Source organism: Toxorhynchites rutilus, chromosome 2 (assembly GCF_029784135.1).
Source record: "Toxorhynchites rutilus septentrionalis strain SRP chromosome 2, ASM2978413v1, whole genome shotgun sequence".
Taxonomy (NCBI): Eukaryota; Metazoa; Arthropoda; class Insecta; order Diptera; family Culicidae; genus Toxorhynchites; species Toxorhynchites rutilus.
In genome coordinates, this window is record NC_073745.1 from 326,925,611 (window position 1) to 326,943,147 (window position 17,537).

At 37.1% G+C, this 17,537-nt stretch overlaps 1 protein-coding gene and 1 pseudogene across 1 annotated transcript in view; both read right to left on the minus strand.

Annotated features, from left to right (window-relative positions):
• LOC129764690 (heparan sulfate 2-O-sulfotransferase pipe) overlaps positions 1 to 17,537 on the minus strand; it is a 577,061-nt gene that overhangs the window by 536,939 nt on the left and 22,585 nt on the right. The window lies entirely within an intron of this gene.
• Positions 14,553 to 14,722, minus strand: LOC129772239 (U4 spliceosomal RNA; annotated as a pseudogene).

Below are 17,537 nucleotides of genomic sequence, written 5' to 3' on the forward strand. Positions count from 1 at the left end.
TCAAAATCAAGCTGGCTGTGGGAAATCGACATTGCAAATATATGAAATTAGAGGGAGCTTCTGTTCCCACCGAAATGTGTTCCCTAACAGAGACATCAAAACCAAGGAGCCCGAGGGAACATTACATTGCAAGTAAGGTGAGTGATACGATTAATTCTAGCAAATAAAATTTAAACTTGGAACTTAAATATTGGTTGCCTCGTAAAATTTCATATCAATGATCGATCGTGTATTGTAAAAAAATAGCACAAGTGTAATTGTAAAATTTTATGTGATTGTTGTGTTTAAAATGACTTGATATATGAAATGATTTTTTTCAATTTCCATAAATAAAAACCAAGGTGTGTTCCCGCTCGAGAACGAGTCGTTCGGTTCTGTTTTGTTGTGTTAATTTTCATTTTCATTTTCCATTTCAAATATGTTTTCTCTATATTAAAGTAACATGTTTTTACTGATGAGAAAAATTGATGATTGTATTCCGTATTGGTAACTATCTTATATTACAGACAGACCCGGCAAACTTCGTCCCGCCCAAAATTTATTTTTCGTTACCACATTCACGTTTTTTACTAAGCGCACGTCCATAGGTCCAATCGCAGAACTGTTCATTGATTGATTTTCTAATCTACCCTTTAAAATAACCTTTTACTATAAAATTCCTAGTACTTCTACCAAAACTCGTCATTATAATATCAGATTATTTTCAGACACAATCCTCGTTCAAGATTTTTCAACCACTTGCAAACAACATGTTTCTCCGTTACATGGAATAAATGCTTGATACAGAAAATATGACATAATAAAGACAGCCCTAAATCGTACAATTCCTTTCTCGAGTTTTGCTCTTATCAACACATACGGTGATCCATTTTTATTTATATAGATAGAAGAATATATAGGAGTGTGTTTTATCATATTAAAAAAAATCAATTGTCATGTTTGGTTAGAATATGTTTAGTTGAAATATGTGTATTTTTTTATGGAACCCCCTTCCATTTCAGAGGAGAGAGGGGTGTCATACCATCATAGAAACATTTCTCATATTCAACAACATTCACATGCCAAATTTGGCTCCATTTGATTGATTAGTTTTCGAGTTATGCAGAAATTTGTGTTTCATTTGTATGGTAGCCTCCCCTTCGAGAGGAGGGAGGAGTGTCGAACCACCATAGAAAAGTTTATCGATCCCTAAAATCTCTATATGCTAAGTTTAATTCAATTTGTTTGATAAGTTCTCAAGTTGTTCAGCACCTTCCTCTCTCCTTCCTTAGAGAGGAGAAAGGAGTGTCAAACCACCATAAAAACATGTATTGCTCCCTAAAATCTATATGCTAAATTTGTTTCCATTAGTTTGATTAGTTCTCGAGTTATGCAGAAATTTATGTTTCGTTTCTATGGCAGACCTCCCTTGAGAGGTGGGAGGAGTGTTGAATCATATTAGAAATGTTTCATGTCCGCTAAAACCTTCATATGCCTAATTTGGTTTTATTTGCTTGAATAATTTCCGAGTAATGGAGAATTTTGTGTTTCATTTGTATATATATATATATATATATATATATATATATATATATATATCTATATATATATATATATATATATATATATATCTATATATATATATAGATATATATCATATCATATCATATCATATCTCATTCCAGTTCGGCATCTTCTATCTGATACGCACCACCCAACGACTGTTTACCACACTTCCGTCATCATCACTCGGTAAACACTGGTAGAGAGAACAAACAAACAACCAAACAAAATTGCTCTTTTCAGGGCCACCAAATCATTATCAAAGAATTCAACGATGTAATTCTTCAAATATATCCAAAATCAACAGATATTCTAACGGAATCCTACGTCAACCATACGGTCGTATCTCGGACACAACCTTCCTGTGTATTTTTTCTTTGATTGTTATATTCTCTACAACTGTTATTATCGTTTGATCACAGGCAAAATAAAGATAAGAAAGTGGGACCGGGAATCAATCGGTGACACTTGTTTTGGATGCGTTTGATAGATGCACCCAACCGATGGGTGAGAATAATGTGGGGGATGCGTACCTAGTAAAAAACCGCGTAAAAACCGGTAACCGGGAACCGGTAAGTCAGATTGCCTTCCTAGTGTCCTGAGTGAATCCGATAGAGGAGTCCTGGCAGAATGAAAGTTTATACAAGACCACATGCTCGATGTCATGATAACCATAACCACAAACGCAAATATTACTATCAACGATCCCAATGCGATAGAGATGTGCATCTAACAAGTAATGATTAGACATGAAGCGGGACATAACGCGGATGAAGTCCCGACCTATATTCAATCCCTTGAACCATGCGTTTGTCGATACCTTGGGAATAATTGTAAGTAACCAGCAACCCATATTATCTTCACTCCAATTGCGTTGCCAATTGGAGAGTACGTAACTACGAGGAGTACAAAAAAAAATTTATGATTAGTTGTTTGTCGTTCAAAAATGGTGCCTTCCAAGGCCCCGAGCTTAGCTAACGAGTCCGCTTTCTCGTTACCTGGAATGGAGCAATGGGCCCCAAGCTAATGTAATCCTACAAGATTTTACCGCTAATCTACCCAAGAGCTGTCTTATTCTCATAAGAAAATAACATGAGGCTCTTATAGGTTTTATCGAACGGATAGCTTATATAGGTTTCAGATCAACGGAGGAGGATCCCCTAATGGAAACCATTCCATCGTCTGCAAGTTGTCGTAGCGTGCAATATCCCGAAAGGCAATCATTGATATCATTAACATAAAAGTTGTATAATAGGGGGCTCAAACATGAACCTTGGGAAGGCCCATATAGCTTAGTCGAGAGACCAAATTTCCATGAGCAAAACTCATGTGTTTTTCTGACAGCAAATATTACAAATCATTATTTAAAGTTGGCGAGAGTCCACAATTATAAAGTTTATCTGATAATATATCAATAGAAACAGAATCAAAAGCCCTTGTTCATGCAACGCGTAGTTTATGGACGAGCTAAGCCGCTCGAATTTGTCTAGATAGCATACTCTTTCTAACGTATCATTCTTGTCAGCCTATCGCAGCATCCGGTTCATTGCTATAATGCGCATACAGTGAATGTTCGTATTTTCTAACCTACCTAAGTTTTTCCAATTTTCTTCTTTTATTGCATCAGCAATTCGTCATTTTTCATCCATAGATCAATTATTTTTCGGACGCTCAGACTCCAAGATATCGTCACTGACCAACTTACCCCTATGACCAATAAGCCTACCCTACTAATCATGTATGAATTTTATTTCGCTGAAAATATTGATAGATCAGAAATATCCCTATTCTTAATGAGTAGGTCATTGCGAGTTCAAAAACCCATCCTATTATAGTAGTAGATGAGCGCTCGTTTTTATGTTGTCAAAAATAGGGTGACCAAAATTGTCGATGAAATGAAAAATCTAACTCTCTTATCTTTATAGATATAGGTAAACATAGTTCGACAATGTTGTAACTCCAATTATTTGGGACATCTTTGTAGAACAAAGTTTTTCTCTATCTCTTGAAATAACCGATATAGCGCCTTTTTTCTAAGTTACGTTTGGGTCACCATGAAAAAAACTGTTTTTTTGCTCTAACTTTCATATTTCAAATTTTATATGCAAATTGTCTTCGAAAGACTTTTAGAGCTTACTGATACAAACATTTTTCGATGCAGAACTTGTCAATATCGCAACTTTACTCAAAGTTATTTATATTTCTTCCCAAACATAAAAAGCTTGCATGCATGCTTGCAGCTTGCAAAATAAGAAAATGTATGATGTTTTTTTTTAATTTTTTTTCTGTATTAATGAGAATTTCACGTTCAATAGTTCATTTGTTCATTTCCTCGACGAAATCGTTATTTTTAACATTTTTAGAGGTGCTCTATTTCCAATAAATCCAATAGTATTGGGTTGGTTGATCATAATTAGTCTTCTCCCTCACCACTGGGAGTGATATCACTGCCATCTGAAGCAGTTGCTTCACTCGCCATCACAAGTGGACAATTTCAGCCACTCGAAACTCATTTCTGAACCCCATAAAGGCCACCTTACGCTCCGCGACTTATTAACATATCACAAAGTGTAAACAAAAAATAACGCTTTCTTCCCATCGATACCAAAGTTCATTGTCTGCTTGCGAATCGGGGGCCCAAAATCAGAAACCGCACCCCACGTATGGAAGATCGCTCACCTTTCTCTTTCGTTCCGCGACTGATACGCAGCAGCAGGAGGCAACATCGAGACAGCGACTTGGGGAGGTTTGCGGAGGTCGAAGGAAGAAGTGCGTCAGAAATTTCGACTGTTCAATATTCGCAGCCGGCTGCCGTCATAACGAAAGCAAAAGGGAAGAAAGCACTCATCTCCGGACCGAAAAGAAGACGCTCTCGCAATACTCGTATATTGGAGCCGTGGTCTTAGCTTCGCGTGGTTTGGAGTCTGGAGGAGGATGCTGCTGCTGCTGCTTTGCTACATTTCACCTTCCGCCACGCATTTGGGTACATACAAACAGCCTGGCGTTGGCTGATGGGAAATGCGAAAGGGCACAAAACCGAGGTTTGCTGGGCGAGGTTTTATTAGCTTTTGACTAATGAATATGCACGATCGTGTGCTATTACGTTTATCAAAATGAAGTCTTACTCACATGCGCCCGCCTTCCGGATCTAAGCGAAAAGGTAAAACGTGGCAAAGTCTCGCGCTGGCGTGCGATTTTGTAAGGCGTGCGTATTCATTTCACTGGAACCGTTTCCGCTCTGGATGTTTTCGATTTTCAAAGACAGCTTCAGCCTGTGAGGCCAGGGGAGGATCTGGGGGTAAAATATGATAATTGGGTCAAGATTGCGGCTTCCCTGCTCCGACATATGAAGCCGTAAACGTATCTCGAAATAGGGAACGGGGAGCAACCTCTCGCGTAACGAGTTTAAAGATCCAGCAACACTAACTTTCTCTTCTGCGTTAGGTTCGATATGTCTGCCGATGACAGAGCGTATGATTTCGAAGCGCGAGTTTCCCAGAATGGTGAAAAACTGCTGGAAAACACACGGCAAAAGTTATTTGGATTACCACCGAGAAAATTTGTTAGCTCAGAGGACGTACACCGCCAATAATTTCAAGATTAATAGAAGAGGAAATTTAAATATTCTTCTGTTGGGCGATGTTTGAACTTGGAGAAGTTTAATATGAATATTCTAACATTGGACGAGGTTCAAAAAATCAAAGTCTAACAGCTGAAGAAAAGAAATGGTGCATAGCTACGGAAAGATATAGATTCATCCTCAACTACTTACATCTACTACTATAATAGGATGGGTTTTTGAACTCGCAATGACCTACTCATTAAGAATAGGGATATTTCTGATCTATCAATATTTTCAGCGAAATAAAATTTATACATGATTAGTAGGGTAGGCTAATTGGTCATAGGGGTAAGTTGGTCAGTGATGATATCTTGGAGTCTGAGCGTCCAAATAATAATTGATCTATGGATGAAAAATGACGAATTGCTGATGCAATAAAAGAAGCAAATTGGAAAAACTTAGGTAGGTTAGAAAATACGAACATTCACTGTTTGCGCATTATAGCAATGAACCGGATGCTGCGATAGGCTGATAAGAATGATACGTTAGAAAGAGTATGCTATCTAGACAAATTCGAGCGGCTTAGCTCGTCCATAAACTACGCGTTGTGTGAACAGGGGCTTTTGATTCTGTTTCTATTGATATATTATCAGATAAACTTCATAATTGTGGACTCTCGCCAACTTAAAATAATTATGTGTATGATTCGCTGTCAGAAGAACACATGAGTTATGCTCATGGAAATTTGGCAGTCTCCCGATAAAGCTATATGGGACTTCTACAAAGTTCATGTTTGAGCCCCCTATTATACAACTTTGGAACATGGAACATGGTGGGGCGCCCATCCAGGAGACCTCATAAGTTTATACAAAGCAACGATACTTTCGGTCCTCGAGTACGGTAGTTTTTGCTTCCGAACGGCAGCCAAGACTCATATTCTAAAGATGGAGCGAATACAATATCGTTGCTTGCGTATTGCTTTGGGTTGCATGCAATCGACTCATACGATGTGTCTTGAGGTTCTGGGTGGAGTACTTCAGATAGTCTCAGCTCAATAGAAGCTATCCGTTCGATAAAACCTACATGTTATTTTCTTATGAGAAAAAGACAGCTCTTGGGTAGATTAGTGGTAAAATCTTATAGGATTACATTAGCTTGGGTCCCATTGCTCAATTCCAGGTAACGAGAAAGCGGACTCGTATTGGCAACGAATTGGCAACGCAATTGGAGTGAAGATAATATGGGTCGCTGGTTACATACAATTATTCCCAAGGTATCGACAAACGCATGGTTCAAGGGATTGAATGTAGGTCGGGACTTCATTCGCGTGATGTCCCGCCTCATGTCTAATCATTACATGTTAGATGCACATCTGAATCGCATTGGGATCTTTGATAGTAATATTAGCGTTTGTAGTGATGGTTATCATGACATCGAGCATGTGGTCTTTGTCTTGTATAAACTTTCATTCTGCCAGAGCTCATCTATCGGATTCACTCAGGGCACTAGGAAGGCAATCTGACCTACCGGGTAGAGACATCTTAGCTAGTCGCGACCTCAACCTCATGCTTTCTCTTTACCATTTGCTCAAAATAAATGATATCTCTGTTTGATTCCTTCCCTCCTCATCAAACCAAATTACCCCACTCGCTCCATTCTAGTCCTAAATCCCAATCCTGTCCAATCAATCTAGTGTTAGAGTTAGCTATTATTAAATTGTTGATCTTAATTATATAGAAAAAAAGGAATATTTTAAGGTGAAATTTGACTCTGTAAATGTTAGTTGAGTCTAATTAATGAACAGTTTTGGGGAAAAAAATATCTCACTCTACTCAAAGTTATTGATATTTATTTGTTTTACAAAACTACTTAAAATAACTGGGCCTACAACATTGTCGGACTATATTTGCCTCTGTCTATAAGGATAGAAAAGTTAGATTTTTTATTCGTCGAAATATTTGGTCATCCTATTTTTGACAACATGAAAATAAGTGCTCTACCATTTGTAACAACTTTGTCGCAGACAGTTTTTTTTTCAAGAGAATAACTGTTGAGCTCTAGCAGCTAATTTCCACATAAATCTACCTCCTGGATCATTGTGCAATGTGGTTCACCATAGGATCTATCATGTCATACACAATTTTGGTTTTTTGCACGCCGTTTCCAATCGAGATTCTTCGAGATGAAAATTTGAAAAAAAAAATTAAGTGCAATTTACTATGCTGTATCAATGTCCTGGAAAAAAGGTAATGAAGATGATCGAGTTTCGAACGACATAGCATGCGCTGCCATATCTATTTCGCAAATAGTGACGTCAGTCGTTGTGTTTATCTTTGATTGCCCACCGCATCCATGTAAAAATGCTTTTTTCAGGAAGTTATTCATCAATTAAAAACGTTAATTTTTGTAGAACTCCCGCTGAATATGAGGCTAAAGTGATAGCGTGGAGTGAATATTTGTGAAATCACATCGAAGAAGACGGATAAAAGTGATATTTCCATGTGCCATTTTCACTCCCCCACGTTCATAGAAATAAACTAAGCTTCATTATTTTACCGTTATGAAGTTGATGTTTCGAAGGCTCTCAGTGTCGATGTGTATGTTGTGAGATAATAATCGCCAATTAATCAAAATTTCACCGAAAATGTTACTGTTTTCGAGAACTAAGCATACGACTGCTCTCTGGACCTTTTTACCACATGAATAATCGAAATAAGACACGATATAATTGTCATCTGTTAAAAAACAACCAGTTGAATGATTTCATGAGAATTTTGGCTCAAATTATCATACAACCGTGAGTACTTTCAACATTATTTTGTTTCTTCCATATACATTCCATATGCAAATAATTACGACACGATATTTTCCTTACCAATACAGATACACTTCGCCTACTGCTCCACCTCTATATGTACCTCTTTGATGCTGTATCGAGAAATATTTTGAAAAAAAATTGTCATCAAAAATTGAAATATGTACTAACAAAAATCTCCAAGTATAGATTTTTTTGAGGATTTTGAGATTGAGTACTATTCTAGTTCATATTTAAATGTGTTCGTAAGCTTTTTTTTCGAACATATTTAAATATAAATTAAACCAATACAGGTCGGACTCGATTATCCGGTGTATTGATTTTTTTTCACTCCGGATAATCGAGTCGTAAAAAAACAATTTTCTCTCGGTAAACGTATTATAATTATGATTTGCACTTATTTATTAAACGGTTTTATCTAGGTTGACCCATTTGTATGTTTATGACTTTGTAACTTTGTAACATTGTATGAACGCTTTACCACATTAATAGAAGTTAAACCCCCTTTCTGTTGACCGATTGATCTGAAATTTGGAGCAAATCTTTATCTCTGGTGTCATTATAAAACTGTGTATCCCATGAACTTGAAAATCCAAGATGGCGGCCGATACAAAATGGCGAATAACATATTTTCTCAAAACAGCTTCAATGTGGGTATCAAATGAAAGGGCTTGACTAGTAGAACACAGTTATTTATGAAAAATGTAAATCCAAGATGGCGGCCGCCACAAAATGGCGGATTACATATTTTCTCAGAACCCCATCAATATGTATATCAAATGAAAGGGATTGACTAGTAGAATACAGTAATTAATGAAAAATGCAAATCCAAAATTGTCTCCACCACAAAATGGTGCCATATATATTATTTTTTCAAAACTTCTTCAATATGGGTATCAAAAGGAATTTCTCGACTAGTAGAACAGCAGATCATTAAACACGTTTTTGGTTTCATTCAGCTTGACCTGTTTGTATGTATGTTTGAATATTTGTAGGGTTGTCCCACATCAACAGAAAATTGACCCTTTCCAAATCACGCCATTTAGCCATTTTTTTGCGGCGGCCAAATTTAATTTTTCAGGATCATGGAATACGCAGTTTTATAATGACAGTAGACTTAAATGTATGTTCCAAATTTCAGATCAATCATTCAACAGGAACGGGGTCAATTTTCTATTTATGTGGGACAACCCAACAAACATTCAAACATACATATAAACAGGTCAAGCTGAATGAAACCATTCAAAAAGTAGCTAGTTGTTCGGGGACTGCGGCCATCTTGGTATTGGATTTTTCATTATCTGCTATGTTCTTCTAGTCGAGAACTTTCGTTTGATACATTTTTGGGCATTTTTCATAAATAACTGTATTCCACTAGTCAAGCCCTTCCATTTGATACCCATATTGATGGGGTTCTGAGAAAATATGAAATCCGACATTTTGTAGTGGCCGCCATCTTGGATTTGTATTTTTCATAAATAACTGCATTCTACTAGTCAAGCCCTTTCGTTTGATACCCATATTAGCTATTCAATATAGAAGATTATACAAATTATCAAAATTTCCGAAAATCAAAAATAAAATACTCCGGATAATCGAGTCTAAAAAACCGGATAATTGAATCCCGGATAATCGAGTCCGACCTGTATCTAAAAAAGCGCAGGAACATATTTGCATACGAATTAGAGCAGTACTGAATCTCTAAATCCAAAAAAAAAACAATATTTCAAAAACTTGTTTAGTACTTTAATTTTTAATGACCGTAATCTCGCAATGTGATGTAAGCGTCATAGTTGACGTTTGAGTTTTTTTTTTGATCGATAGAGAATGCCAAACTGCGAATTTTTGCAGAAATGTATAAAAATGATCCAGTAAAAGTTTGCACCCGTGGCCGAGTGGTTAGCGTCCCACACTATCATGCCGGGTGTTCGGGTTCGATTCCCGTTCTGGCCGGGGGATTTTTCGTCAAAGAAAATTCTTCCGGCTTGCACTGTGGTCACGCGTATTCTAGAGCTTGCCACTCCAGAGTACATTTAAGGCGTGTTATTCGGCATCGAAATCTCAACCAAGTATTAATGAATGACGCTAGTTAATGAACACGTTGAGACGGCAAAAGTTCCACAGGGAACGTTAACGCCATTAAAGAAGAAGAAGAAGAAAAGTTTGAAAACGGAGTGGCGTAAGCGCCATTTCCACTGTGACGTAGGCTCCAATTGCGCTATGATGACACGTAAGATCAGGTTGATTGTGATGCGATGTGGTTTTTATCTGATCTAATGGCATAGAAGGTATGAGCTGGGACAGTATATTTTACGCAACATTTTTCGTAGTGTACGTTTAACATAATGAGAGTCATATACGTTCATTCTTGTAGGAAATAACTTTTCCGAAAAGCTTATCATACCAAATGTTCTAATGAAACACAGTACAGTGCTACATCTATAATGTGATCTACTTTCGTTTTGGTTAATTCAGATTTAACTTCATGGACGTAATTTTCGAACCATGACACCTTCAATGAATAGTCTGAAAGTCTGATAGTCTTCCCACTTGTAATTATGGGATTGGAATCAATGTCGAACAACGTCATTGACACCTGCATACAATTTACGTGTATTTCGTATTCTAGTTGCGCCACTCATATGAACTTCCAAACGAGTAGGCTTGCTTGATGTTGATCGAATGATTTTAGCATTAATATTTGGATCCCATAGTTGCCCCTCTCACATCAATCTTCAGTATATCAAATCTGCAATCCTTCAGTATAAATCTGCCACATTCAGATCCATCATTGCATGGCCATTTCGCGTTGGGTTCGCTTACGCCACTCCCAACGCACGTTTCAAAACGAGCCAGAATTTCTTTTCCCTTTCGTTTGGGCTCTTTGGTTGACCTCGCGCAACTGTATCGACGATATTGGATGGCGAGGGAAAAAACCAGTTCCAACCATAAACATGTCCAACAACAACACGACAACAAAAATTCATAATAAAAACATCGTAGAGTACGTTTTGGTAGAATGTGAACCGTAAGCAAAACCGCAACAACAACAAAAAATCGTTCCGCTGGAAGCGTAGCCCTTTTTTTTGCTATGCGTTATTCGAGCTTCCATTTTTACCATTGCGATTTTTTGGTGTGCGATTATGTGGTTTGATTTTTGTTGTAAGTCGATTTGCTGAGTGTTAGGGTTATTTCTGCCTTGTGAACAAATTGCACTTTCCTTGCCTTCCTACCTATCTTTCCCCGCTATGTGCATGATGATCAAACGAACAAAAAAATAAATAAATGCAACGGTCTCGTTCTTCCGTCTTCCCACACACGCACCCCCCACCAAAGCAACGGGCCTCGAAACTGGCCATAATATGGTGGAGCGACGGTTGGAAAGGGTTAACGATCGCTGCGTCTCGAAAGCCGAAGCGGACGTTTGTTCGTGCGAAATTATGCCGCTTGTAAACGAAAGTGGTATTTTGTAATCAGCTGTTGATACAGTTAATGATGTTGCGAAATCGGAAGGATCTAAATTTTGACAGTGTACGTTCCGCGGCTGCGTGTTTCCCATTCTGATTAAAAAACTAAAAAGCACTAAAAAGCTTAACGAGTCGAATAGGAGATAGGGGCTCTTCCGTTCGAAAACTCGGAGCTGTGCCACAATCTAACATGTTATGTGAAAGGTTGTCATTATTAAGCTGAAAACTCTGACTCCAATTTCCCAACTCTAGGAAAGGGTACACGACTCACGTGAGGGTCAAACCGACAAATAACTCAATTGAAATCACGGCAGATGGAAAGCGGAGTTCACACACTCAGAGTCGGTTGGATGCCGTAAAATTTATATTCAAGCTCGACTCGTAAAACATAATTGAGTCTAATTTGGAGCCGAATGCACACGCCGAGCCCGAGGTAATTCAGAGCCGTCGAAATTACGGCCCAGAAATGGTGGCTAATAATTTTACTCTCGATCCAATTGAAGCTCTCAGGGCAGGTGGTCCAAGCCGAGATAATGACCTCAGACATCAAAACAAAGCAAAAGTAAAGTAACAGTGCAGCATCGCTACTCATTAGCCGATGGTGGTGAAGGGCAACCTCGTTTGTAACCTTTCCTAGGTTTGGCCACATTAGTGGACCGATAGCGACGCAAACGAATTGCGCGGTTCCATCAGAGATGCTATTACTTTTTTTTCTCCTCCCGTTGTTTGCATTAAATTTGAATGCATTCTACCACTGTGAACCCCAGCGGAGACCTCTCACTTGTCGATCATCGAAAGGAGGAAAAAACAAACAATAATATACACAAATGAGCCCAATTTCACTTGGGGCCATTTGATGTTAGAAGTGAGAGGTGTGATGCAAATGACGCGAAAAAAAAAGTCAAGGAGTCATTACATCGCATCTCGTACAATGTGAGCTCGGCGTGTGTTTTTCAACCACTCCACTGTAATTAATGGCTACCCACCAAAAGCACCGGATCTGAAATAAGTTTTTTTTTGTTCGATTAGATAAACACGTTTGTCGGATTTGAAATATGGCTTATTATTTAATTTACTGGCTTCGGTTATCTCATAATTCAAGGATGAAATAAGAATCCGGAAGGCTGCCGAAATATGATTCTAAGCAGGGTTACCAACTATTATTTTCAAAAATCAGAGAGAATGAAAATAAATGAAATAAACGAATAAAATCAGGAGAAATAAGGACACTCATATTGTGTTGTCCGGAAAGTTCGAACCGATTTTTGAAAACACAAACGCATGGTTTTTATAGGCAGACATACATTTATTTATATTTATGTGCACAGTTAAGTTCCACGATCTTGCGAGCAGTAGTTGTGGGAAGTTATCGACTGTTTGATTAGTAGAAGCTCATAATGGAGCTTCATGAATTATGAACAAATTCAGCTTCAAGATCAATTTCGTAAGATTATACTAATGATGAGTTTTTGTGGAAGTATCATGAAATTTATTGACACAGTTGTAAAGTAAGAATTAGGACTACGTGTTTTAACTATTCCAAAAACAGCAAGTAATTATTTTCATTCAAAATATAACGATTTGAAACTGCCTTTAGGCGTGCAAATCTAATAGAGTAGCTTTTTTTTTCACGCCAACTTCAAGCTTTAATAAATGTCGACAGGGTATCTTCGATAAAGCGTATCACTTCGGAATATATATATAATAAACAAAAAAAGATTAAACATTATTCGAATGCGGACTGGAGAGATTTTTTATGTAGGCCATTATGACAATTCTTTATTCCAACCAGCTAAACTTCGTATATTTATTACGGACCATTTTCATTCTAATAAAGCAAGAAGTACAAAATCAGGAAAAATCAGGAACATTTCAGAAAAATTAGGCAAGTGTTTGTCAGGATATCAGGGAACGCGTCAACAAGTCAGGGAAATCCTGAAAAATCAGGAAGGTTGGCATCTCTGATTCCAAGACTACTATCTGTCTGGCGAATAGCGTAAGTCGGTCAAAAAGGCCAATTAAAATTAAATTTATGGGCGTCTTACAAACATTTGGAAATATAGCAAGGCTATTTACTGAGGATTACTATTCCATAATGTCAAATAATTTAGTATCTCATTCTTTCAGTTGATTTTTCGGACAACTCTAAAATAGAAATGGTTACCCTAATGAAAAAATAGAAGAATACGGGTCAAATGTTTTGCGATAATGAACAAAACTACCAATTTTTACGAAAATCTGTGAACCACTATATCGGTTTGACATGGAATGGCCGTTATATTATGGCAATGAAGTCTTATTAAAATTATTAAGACATTCTTTTAGAAATAGTTGAGTAAAGGTCAGGACCTCATGTATTAAATATTTAGGGAACCCAAACCAAATATTTTCATAGAAGGGAACAAGTTCGAGCTTCCTTTCCCATTAAAAATTTCGAGCTACCCCCGCGATGTCTGATCTATTATTTAGATCTCATGATTCATCATGTTCATTGTGTCGTTGCTGGGTCAATTTTAGAACTTATACTTTTGGTGTTTCTGTAATGAGAAAAAAACATTCACGGATGCCAAGGAGTGATGAATAGTAGAAATACTGTTAACAAGACTTCGAAACACCGGTAAAGCGAACTAACAGGCAATTCCTTTCAGGCATCCCACTTTTTTCAACGCTGCATATGTCGAGTCATCGATATATTTCTTTCTCATTTGCTTGACAAGTTCCATGAAGACCCTGCTACAGAAATTTCAGAAATTTTTAATGTTTTAATAGTTTCTTCGGCAGCTTCCAAATGTGTGTGCTCTTGCTGCTTTTCGAATGATTTTAAATTTTAGCAGTATTTGCATTGGACATTGATGATTCGTTAGATGTTTCGCAGATAACAATGAGAAGCATTAGATTAAGTTTGCTGAGAGAGGGAACTGAGCAACAAACATGAATACAAATTTGTGTTACACATCGAACTTCGCTGATACGCATCGTTCTGTTTATGTGAAGAGTGATTCAAGTAATAGAAATTAAACAAGAAAGAGTGTTATAAATATCACACTTAAAAAATCTTTAATCTGTACTTTCTAACAAAAATGCGAGGTTTGTTAAAAAATGTCGCGATTTTCGAATTTCCGCGGATAACGTATTAAACGAACTAACTTTCTTTTGAGGTTTTATGTTTTATTCCAAAAAAATATACAAAAACTATGGATAGGTTATACCTATGATATAACCGCAAGGTTGACGTAGGACTGCCGTGGGCTTAGTAATCATTTGTGTTTTTTCAATTAGCAATAATCGCACTTCGAATGTTCCTCATTGGGTACGATATCGCCGCTGCGCAAAGCTGTTGATTAAATTATTGATTAAACTAGTGAATGAATGAAACAATTCACGAATTCATTTGCAAACAAATCCCAATTTAGGTCAATTCATGCATTATGGTAGTGGTTATCGCAGCAAATAGTTATCTACATTTTGCCTTATCATCAAACGGTATGCGAAGAAGTTCAGTGAGCTGGCGACATGAAGGGGCATGCAGTCTAGAATAATCGAACCAAAGCGTTGCATTTGTACCCGCTTTTGTAGACCGTGTTAGCAAAACGCATTCCGGAGTGTAAAAATGCATGGGGGTATAAAAAGTACTGCCGAGATCCGGAATGCCGATTTTCCTAACTTATTGGTCTCGGAATCTGTGTTAGAAAAATACATTCCGGTTTGCAAAAACGCAAGCAAGTACAAAAGTACAAGCAGCTTGCATCTCATTTGCAATGCCGATTTCCCTTGGCTCCATAGTTCTGAAGTCTGTGTTAGGGAAACATTCAAGTTTGCACAAGCGCAAACGAGTACAAAAATACCAGCAGCTTGCATCTATTTTGCAATGCCGATTTCCCCAGGCTCCATGGTTTTGAAGTCTGTGTTAGGGAAACATTCCGATTTGCAAAAGCACAAACGAGTACGAAAGTATCCGCTAATTGCATCTACTTTGCAGTGCCAATTTCCCCTGGCTCCATGGTTTTGAAGTCTGTGTTAGGGAAACATTCCGATTTGTAGAAACGCAAACGAGTAAAAAAAGTACCCGCTGCCTGTATCTATTTTGCAATGCCGATTTCCCCAGACTCCATGGTTTTGAAGTCTTTGTTAGGGAAATATTCCGATTTGCAAAAGCGCAAATGAGTACAAAAGTACCCGCTGCTTGTATTCATTTTGCAATGCCGATTTCCCCAGGCTCCATGGTTTTACAGTCTGTGTTAGGGAAACATCCATTCATTCCTGCGATGGTACCTCAATCGCTGTTCAATTGTAACTGAGTGGATTTCCGAGCGGCGCTCGCTTATATACCGATTGGTGATTTCAATAGCCTGTTTTGAAAGCAATTTTAAGTCTATTGAAACAAGTTTTTGGATCAAAAAGTAACAAGTATATAACGCGTAGACATTTTAGCTTTCGAATGAGGTGTTTATCATACCATTTCGTTCAGTTTTTTAGGAGATATTAACGCTCAAAATCTCGGTCTGCATCGTAACGCTTTTGTTTTCGAAACTTTGATTTTACACCCCGATATAGAAATGAAAGACGTAGTCCTACGTCAAAAAAAAAATCTGTATCAAATTTTGTGAAGTGATGAAGTAATGAAAATACTCGAATACTTCATTCCTAACATCCGAAAAAAAATACACGAAAATTTATTATTTTTCGACCGTTCAGAAAGGGGTCCCCCCTCAACTTAAAAAATCATAAATCAAAAACGAAAAAACGCCTCCTCTCTGCATAAGTACACAAAAAAATACATCGAAATAATCAAATGATTTGAGAAGCTGTAACTTCCTGATAAATCAACGCATGATGATGAGATATGCATTTATCGTTTTGGAATATTTAATGTTCATATTTTTGACTAAATTCTTAAATGCGTAGGAAACGCTAATGTCCGGAAAGACATTAACATTTTTCTATATTTTTATTAGTTTTTCATGATTAAAAATATACATGTTTCTAAACACGTAAAAATAAATCCAGCTAACCTAAATCATTTGCTTTAATTTGGTTCTAAGAAAGTTTCTATTCTACAGAAAAAAAATATCCAAAAAACTACAGTGAAAATTTTCGATAATTATTAGCTTTCAAATGAGGTATATCTCATTTCCATGTTGTCGATATTTTGACCCTATAATTTTTGTCGAGTGTACTCCGATGATAATCCAGCAATTACAACTGCATAAGCTTTACTAATCAAAAGAATTTAATTCAAAGATGAACATACAATCAAATCAATGGAGTTAAAAGTAAAGAGAAAAAAAAAACTATAAAAAGAATGTGATTTTTGTTGTTGTTATTTTTAAAAGAATGTCTTAATATTGGGTTGGGGAAAAAGGAATGTCGTATTTCTGATCGTAATTTGACGCTTTATTTAACATACTTAAAATTATACAATTTAAGTCAAATATGCGTCGTTTTGTTCGCATATTTATGTTCATTATCACTATATTTTTAAAAATATTTTTTCTGGGAAGCTGAGGATTTTTCACACAACATATGTCGGAACCAGAGAGGCTTTTTTTTCGTTTTTGAGTTATGATTTTTCAAAGTTAACCGATGTTTCGAAAAATCAATTTTTTCCTCTTTTTTTCGAACTACGAAATTATTGTCGGCGAGAACAAACATTACAGAAATTTAACAACGAAATACTTTAAAAGCATTGATATGGACCAATGAATGAATGCTCTGACTGAGTGCGGGTTGCGAACGCATTGCGAAGCAATAACACTCAGCATTAACATGAACTGCTGATTGTTCGCTGTCTAGAGCGACATTGAAACACTGAACTTATTGAATATCCAAGTAGTTTCTTAGTTTCTTTTAGCAAAATTACATTTTCAGCGCTTCCAAGAACAACGCCCCAAAGAACACGCAAAACGGCAACAGAAGATCCGAACCGACTCAGTTGTACAGTGGTAGTAATGGCGGCAGTAACCGCTGCGGAATAAATTTCACATTCTGTTTTCCAGCGAAGAACATCTCTCAGCACTAAAAAATACCTTCTTTACGTCCGGCTCGGAATGCGCTGTAATTTGACGCTACTTTCAACCTGGAAACAATACTTGAATTTACGAAAATTTAATTATCGATCGAATAAAAGTCACCAATGAGTCATTCACGATGT